Source organism: Musca autumnalis, unplaced genomic scaffold (genome assembly GCF_047663935.1).
Source record: "Musca autumnalis isolate F117 unplaced genomic scaffold, ASM4766393v1 scaffold_2, whole genome shotgun sequence".
NCBI classification, from domain to species: domain Eukaryota; kingdom Metazoa; phylum Arthropoda; class Insecta; order Diptera; family Muscidae; genus Musca; species Musca autumnalis.
The window spans coordinates 109,461,820-109,470,538 of NW_027411755.1; positions in this window are offsets into that span (position 1 = coordinate 109,461,820).

An 8,719-nucleotide genomic window follows, 5' to 3' on the forward strand; every position below is an offset into this window, starting at 1 on the left:
CCAACTCGATCTTACTCACAAATATTTTTATCATTTATTGTTACAATTGACCCTAAAAAATCAGCACCACCCAGCACAAAAAGGTTTGGAAGTAGTGCAATGCAGAGTTATGATTTCACAACATCTTTGAATGCAGTCCACACGGAGTTATGAAAAATGCACTCCTTTCGATAAATTATAGAAGCACTCGCTTAAAGATACCTACATGCACAGGTCAATTTGTTGATCCCGACAAAATCGATTAGTTGTCAATGAGAGCCGTAAATAAAATTTTCTGAGCAACATTTTTGCAAAACATTTCGAAGCTGAAAAACGTCATCGTGTGGTACTTTTATAGCGGCTCTGAAAATAAAGGACGAAAAGGACATTGAAGGAAGCGAGTTAGAAGGTCGAAATGCTCTACGAAAATCATCCTCATTCGATTTGACTGAAGACATGTCATCTCAAAAATAAGCTAAAGCAACAGTGAACAAAGATATAACGCTAATTCCTGATGGCTTACAGGGTCTCCAGTAAAAATTTCATCACGCGTTTAACAATATTTTGGTTTAGAGCAAGATCTATTAAAGCGGGACTTTAACTTCCACACTAGAGTGATTTCATTGAAAAATTTTCATAAAATTAGGCGTTCTTAGATCGACTTCCCCACTACAGCAATTTCATAATATCACTCCACTATGGAACCCGATCAAGGGACGCATAATTTCATGACATTTTGGAATAAACAACCTGTTAACGTCAAAGTTAACTGCTCTGGTCACCCTATTTCCAATTTCTAATTTTTAGCTTTTTACTCCTAAATTGCGTCTCTCTCTCTGTACTAAAATGCATAATTCTCTTTTCTATTGGTCTGTCCTTTTTCCTTTATTGTAAATAAAATCACTTCTTGTTTAACCAACAAACGCATTGTTCGTGGTAAGAATTGTTTCAAAGCCTTCTAATTTGCTTCAATAAAATCCAATATTGTTCACTTCCTTCGCTGAAAAAATCTTGTGTTTTTCTTTTTATTTTCTTTTTCATGCGAGTTCAAGTGGAAAACCTTTCTAATCCAAAGAAAGTTTTCCCACCATCTGCAACAACTAACCATCCCAGCTATTCTAGGAAAATCCAGAGATTGGCATTTTCATTTTGGTCCTTCGAGCCGGATATTTCCATAAAACATCAAAAACAAGGTAAGTTTGTGCTTTATATTCAAAAAAGTGAACAATAGTGCATAAATTCAGTGTTGTGTTCAAGTGCGTTTTGCCGACGGCAATTGGTTCTTTCATTTTTTCAACGCACAGTGTTCTATATTCAAAGTGTAAATTTCTGCAATTTATTTTTTCAAAGAACACAACACTTTTCAATTCAAATTCAACAATAATTTTTGGTGGAATATTCTTTTATTTTATTTCAAATTATTATTTTCATTCTTTAAATTTATTTATAATTTTTTCTTATTTATATTACGATTATCATAAATTTATTTCTTTCCAATCCGCGACAGTGTGTTTGCTTCTTTTATTCTTTTCGTTCCTCTTTTTTGCCGAGAATATTAGTACTAAGTCCCTTTGTACTAGTTGTTTGTGTGTTATTTTCTTATTTTTCGATCTTCGATCACAATTCCATTAGTGTTGTTGCTGTTAGAGTTCTAATTTCAATAGTCTCCTAACAGCAGAACCATTCGTTCTCACATAACACACATTCGTACATACATACATTCATTTCACTGTTTGCTTGTTGGTCTCTGTTCGTTCGTTCGGCCAACCAACCAACGAGTGTCTCTTGGTGTTCTCTTTACTTGTGCGTACACCCTACAGCAAGCCCGTTGGTATGGTCGGACTACAATTTGTGTGTGACATCTATATATATTATTACGTATTAACGTGTATATATACGAGGTGTCGAGACACTTATTTCTTTGTGGTTCGCCATATTACCGCTAGGGGGCGCTGTATACATACAAGAATATACAGGAAAACTGAATTTCTTCATTATTTTTTTCGAATATTTCGGAGTTTTCTTGGTTCTTTTTGGACATTCGTATACAGTGTATTATTCTTTCCGTGTGCTTATCAATAGTTCGCCTTATAACCAGTAGAGGGCGCTCTTCAAATACGAAAATCCATAAAAACCTTGATCTTTTTGATAATTTTTCAAATATTTCCAGTTTTTCTTGGCACGTTTTGGATATTCCTATACCATACATCTTTCTTCGTGTGTGCTTACTAATAATTCATCCGACCGCCGCTAGGGGGCGTTCTGTAAATAATAAAATACATAGAAAAACTTAGGTTTTTCTTCCTTTAAGCCAAACATTTCACATTTGTCGTAGTCTTTGGGACAGTCACCCTCTGTATTTATTATCTACGTGTGAATTGATCAGTGGTTCATTCTATTACCACTAGGTGGCGCTCTGCAAATACCAAAATACAGAGGAAACCTTAAATTTTCCAATATTTTTCATATTTCTTCGGTAGTTTTATTGTTTTTCGGATAAAAAGCAACTTTGTTCACCTGCTTTGCTGTTGTTTCTGCATAGTTCTGCTCTCTACAACTAGGTGTCGCCCCTGAAAGCGAGGAAATAGGTTAAAATCTTAATTATTTCTGCATTTTTCCAAACTTCTTCCAGATTTTTTGTTACATCTTCAGCAATTTCATTTGAATTCTGTAACTCCAGATGTTTTTATAGTAGAAAAGCGGGAAAATCTGTTTATTTCCTTGGAAAGAATATCCTTCTTTCTACCGTTTTCCCTAAAATCTACATAAATTCGTTATTTCTTCGTTCTATTTCATCCTAGTTTCACTATTCCTCATTTTCCGACAAGTACTTCCGGATTTTCTGGTATTTTTTGGTTACCTTTCCTCATTCTTTTCTGAAAAATCATGTCTTTGGAAGCCTTTATTCGTCAGGCTGACCGTTTGGTCACCTTTAACGCCGATGTGGTCGGTGGTAATATTCCCTTAACGTCTTCCCACTTCATAAAGATCCACATTTCTGAAGTGAAGTCCATGTGGGCAGAGATCAAGTCGGCATATGAGCGATTCATGTCCGATCGTGCTAGCAAGGAACAGAATGTGGAAGATGAAGAGGAGGGAGAAGGTGAAGAAGCTGCTTCCGAGCTTGAGACTTTCAAGGTGAAATACAATAGCGCCTATATAACTTATTGTGAGTGCTTGGGCCGCCTGTCTCAGCTGTCTGAAGAATTTCAGAGTCAGACAGTTCCCAAAGAGCCTTCAGTTTCTCCTCCGAATCCGTCGCCCCAGACTCCCAATTTTAGTGTATCTCACGATCACTGTTCCAATTATTCTTTCAAGCTCCCTCCATGCGATACCGAAGTCTTCAATGGGGATTATATGTCATGGCCGACTTTTCGAGACATGTTCACGGCCGTGTACATTAAGAATTCCGGGCTCAGTCCAGTTGAGCGATTGTTCCATTTAACCCAGAAGACTAAAGGTGAAGCGAGGGATATAGTTCAACGTGCACCTTTAACCAATCAAGGTTTTCAGCTTGCTTGGAAAAATTTGTGCGATCGTTTCGAAAATAAACGAATTCTGGTTAATGGCCAATTAGAGGTCCTATTCAGTCTTCCGTCTATCAAATCCGAGTCTGCGGATGCAATTAATCATTGCAACGCGACATAAATTCTTGCATTGCTGCGCTATCTTTGTACGATATTGACGTCAAAAGTTGGGATCTTCTTCCTGACTCAACTTTGACGCTTTGGGAACAAGGTTTGGCAGATAAAACCGCCATTCCAAAGTGGGCGCACCTTGATTCTTTCCTTACGAATCGATATCGTACACTTGAAGCCGTTTCCGAGATGCGCAGTCATTCGAGGTCAGATGGTCATAAACCTACTTCCAGTTCAAATTCTAAAAGTTCGAAGCTCAGTTCATTTCAGACAAAAGTTACGGTTCCTAAATGTCCTCTATGCACTAATTCTGCTCATATAATTCGAAAGTGTCCCAGATTCATTGCGATGGACGTAAAACAACGTGTGGCTGAGATAAAGAAACAAGGTCTTTGTCTAAATTGCTTTTCAAAGAGTCATCACGTCAAAAACTGCACCAGCAAGAATAATTGTCTTCAGTGCCAGAGGCGGCACAACACTATGCTGCATGGTCTTTCTTCCAATCCATCCGCGAGTTCTACAAATTTGAATGCAAACTCCACTCCATTTTCTCCGAATCCTGTACAGTCCACTAGTTCTGGGGGTGGAGTCATTCAAACCTGTTTCGCTTCAAGTTCTCGGAGTGTTTTATTGGGAACCGCATTGGTAAATGTATTGCACTTAGGGGTATCGTATCACGCTCGTGTACTCCTAGATTCCGGTTCTCAAGGCACATTCATATCTGAACGATTCTTCAATAAATTAAAGCTTCCTTATCAGAGTACAAACGTTCAGATTTCTGGCCTCAATAGTTCAACTGCGGCTTCCGTTCGGAAGATATGTTCTGTTGTATTGTTCTCTCGATTCGATAGTTCAGTACAGCTCTCCGTGCAAGCACTTGTGGTTCCGCAATTGTCTGGAAACCTTCCTTCACACACATTACCAGCATCTTTATTCTCTCGACTTCCTTCAATCGAGTTAGCTGATCCACACTTCTTTAAAAGTTCAAACATCGACCTTTTGATAGGCGGTGACTTCCTTCCTGACATTATCCGCGCTGGGGTAATGCGAAATGTTTGCGAAACGTTGATGGGTCAAGAAACCATCTTTGGATGGATTCTCACTGGCCCCATTCCTACTTCTTCTCCTTCGTCTACTCTAATTTCGAATTTTTGTGAGATCTCCTTAGACAAAGTGATTTGTCGTTTCTGGGAGGTGGAGAGCCTTCCTAAAAGAAAGTTCCCTTCAGATTCCGACAAATTCTGTGAGGAGCTTTATGTTTCTACTACCAAGAGGAATAAAGATGGTCGTTATGTTGTGCGTCTTCCATTCAAGCAAGGAGTTCCAGAAAAAATTAGCCTTGGTCAGTCTCGTTCAAAAGCCGTAACACAATTCCTCCGTAATGAGATTCGCTTACTCCGAAATTCAGATTTAAAACCAAAGTACGTTCAATTGAAACACATGGTTCCAGTTCCGGCTCCGTGTACTGATAGTGATTCTTGCCATTATTATTTACCGCATCACGCGGTCATTAAACCAGAGCGTTCGACCACTAAAGTTCGCGTGGTCTTTAATGCTTCTTCCGTTACGTCTAATGGTCAAAGTCTCAATGACGTTTTGCACACTGGTCCGGTGTTGCAATCTGACTTGACCACTTTACTTCTCAAATGGCGTCTCTTCCGATATGTGTTCAATGCGGACATTGAGAAAATGTACCGTCAGATTCTTGTTCATCCAGATCATACTCCATTTCAACGAATCATATTCCGCAACCACCCAGGTGAGACCATTCATGATTTCGAGTTGCAAACTGTCACCTTTGGTGTCAATTGTGCTCCGTACTTGGCTATTCGCACCCTTCTCCAACTTGCTGACGATGTTCAAGATATATATCCAACTGCAAGTGAGATTATTCGTGATTTCATGTACGTCGACGATGTGCTTCTTGGAGCACATTTAATTCCTTCCGCAATCAAGTCCCGTAATGAGCTCAAGTCTGCTCTAGAATCCGCAGGCTTTTCTCTTCGGAAGTGGACAACGAACTCAAGAGATATTCTTGCAGATCTTCCCAAGGATCATTTGCTTAATGACGGATTTCTAAACTTTGATGATCACAGCACAGCCAAAACATTGGGAATTCGGTGGGACGCTAGTTCTGATTCCTTTTTCTTTTCCACAACACCGTTTCCTTCTTCATGTTCATATACAAAAAGGGAGATCCTGTCTCAGATCTCCAAGTTGTTCGATCCTGCTGGCTGGCTTTCGCCATGCATCGTCGTGGCAAAGATTCTCATGCAAAGAATATGGTCCGATGGTACTGGTTGGGATGAAGTCATTAGTCCCGCCATTTTGTCCGAATGGAAAGTGTTCCAATCTAATTATTCGAGTCTTAATGAAGTCCGTATTCCGAGGTGGCACAATTTTACTCCGTCTGCTGAGATTCAGTTTCATGGCTTTTGCGATGCATCCGAGAAGGCATACGCAGCCGCTTTATACGTGCGAATAGTTAGAGGTGCGTCCGTATTTACTCACCTGGTGTATTCCAAGACAAGGGTTGCTCCAGTGAAAACACTGTCCATTCCAAGGTTAGAGCTATGTGGGGCTGTTCTTCTGGCAGAAATGATCGATGCCTTACTTTCTACTCTTAAAGGTTCTAAATATTCCTTATTCTGCTGGACAGACTCCACTATAGTTCTTTCTTGGCTTTCCAAACCTCCTAGTCATTGGCAAACATTCGTAGCCAATCGAATTTCAAATATCATTCAAGTAGTGGATCCTTCAAGGTTTTACCATGTTCCTTCTGAAACCAATCCAGCTGATATGGCGAGCCGTGGTGTGTTGCCGCAGGGCATCATTGATAATGATCTCTGGTGGTACGGACCATTGTGGCTTCGTGAGACTTCCGATCAATGGCCAGAGTTTACTCATTCTCCAGAAACAGACGTGGAGCGAAAGTCTGTTCGTGTTCATTTTTCATACTTCAATGCGACGGATGACCCTTTGGGAAATATTTCATCCTACCAACGAGGACTTAGAGTGTTTTCCTATGTATATCGATTCATTCACCGTACACATCCACGATATCGTTCTGCTTCTCCGCAAGATTCCCAACCTCTGTGTAGCTCCGAAATGATCGGAGGTCGTAATATCCTGGTTAAGTGGTATCAAAAGTTCTGTTACCCAGAGGAGTACAAAGCATTGTACCTCAAAAAGACGATCTCTTCATCCAGTCCGCTTTGGAGTTTGAATCCATTCCTGGATTCTGATGGACTGATCCGTTCTTGTGGACGTTTAGATTCGTCACCTGGTATTCCTCTCGATGAAAGGCGTCCGATCATTCTCCCTTACAATTGTAAATTCACTCGGTTCTACGTTCAGTTTGTTCATCAGATCACAATTCACGGTGGTAACCAACTTGTTCTTCGGGTGGTAAGATCCCAGTACTGGATCTCTAAGGTGAAGAACATGATAAAGGCTGTTATCAGGGACTGCAAAATTTGTGTTCTGTGTAAGAAACATTGTCAGAAGCAGATAATGGCTGCTCTTCCTCCTGAGCGAACGGCTATTTCTCGTCCATTTTCCTGTACCGGTCTTGATTTTGCGGGACCGTTCGACATAAAGAGTTATTGCGGACGTGGTTGTCGCATCACGAAAGGGTACGTGTGCGTATTCGTATGTTTTTCCACTAAGGCAATACATCTTGAGCCTACTTCCGACCTTTCTGCTCCCACGTTCTTGGCGGCTTTTCAACGTTTCGTTTCTAGAAGAGGATGCCCAGCTCATCTATATTCAGATAACGGTACCACTTTTGTAGGTGCATCCAAGATCCTTGCGAGAGAATTCATTCAAGCCTCTCGTTCGGCTGTCGTTTCAAACTATTCTGTTCAGAACCTGAATTGGCACTTTATTCCGCCTGGAGCACCTCATATGGGTGGTCTCTGGGAAGCCGGAGTCAAGAGCTTCAAGATTCACTTTCGTAAGTTCGCCGGCTCATCCAAGTTTACATTCGAGGAGTTTTCGACGCTTCTGTCCAGAATTGAGGCGTGTTTAAATTCTTTTTTTTTTCGTTTCCTTCTATCTATATCTATTTTTCTCTAAGAACCATGCCTAAACATACAAAAAGCACCCAAGACCGCGAAGCCCGTGCGAACACAGCGCCTTTTAGGACAGGCCGCTTCATCTGCCGCTTATGTCAACGTCCCCACCCTCTTCGCTTGTGCAACAAGTTTTTAAATATGACCATGGCTGAGCGCATGGATGCGGTTCGAAAGCACAAATACTGTGTAAATTGCCTCGCTCATGGTCACTCCCATGGCACCTGTTTCAGCGATCGCGGATGTCACCATTGCCACAAGTTCCACCACACTCTCCTTCATGTAAACCCCAAGCTTCGCGACCAGATCCTGCCAGGAAGTTCCTCGTCCCGTTCGGCGTCTCGATCGGTATCTACGCAGCCGTCTACGTCAAGAGCATCATCCTATCGCGCTATTGAACCCACCAGGCCCTCCGTCACTTCTCGGGGCTCTCTTTCGGCCCTTATTCAAAAGAATAGGTTGATTTTGTTGCCCACCGCCCTGGTTCGGATAGACGCGAAGGTGCTTGCCCGGTGTCTGCTGGACTCTGGTTCATTGGTGAGCCGCATATCCCGGAGTTTCGCCGATAAACACAAACTTTCCCGGTTGACTTTGAAGGAATAAACCATTTGCCCGCTGACTCTTTTTTCGATGCATGATTCGTCCGTCCAGATTGAGGGTACTTTTCGTGTCGACAATCGAATCGCAATGACGACTCCGGCCGAATCGCTGCCGAATGACTTCCCTAAACACTTCCCACATTTACTGTTTGCCGACCCCGATTTCCACAAATCTACAGGTATCGACATCGTGATCGGGGTAGATATCTATCCGAAGTTATGTCAGAGGGGGTGTATTCGCGTAGCGGCCTGCCTACTGCCCAGAGTACCATATTCGGGTGGGCGATTTATGGTTCTTGATCAAACTGAGCCCTTTCGCCTTTTTTTTGTTTTAATTTCTCCCCAAATGAATTTCATCAATAAATGAATTACCATATAAATGCACTATTGTTTCTTATTCTCCCCAAAAGCACAAACTTCCCTTTTTCAG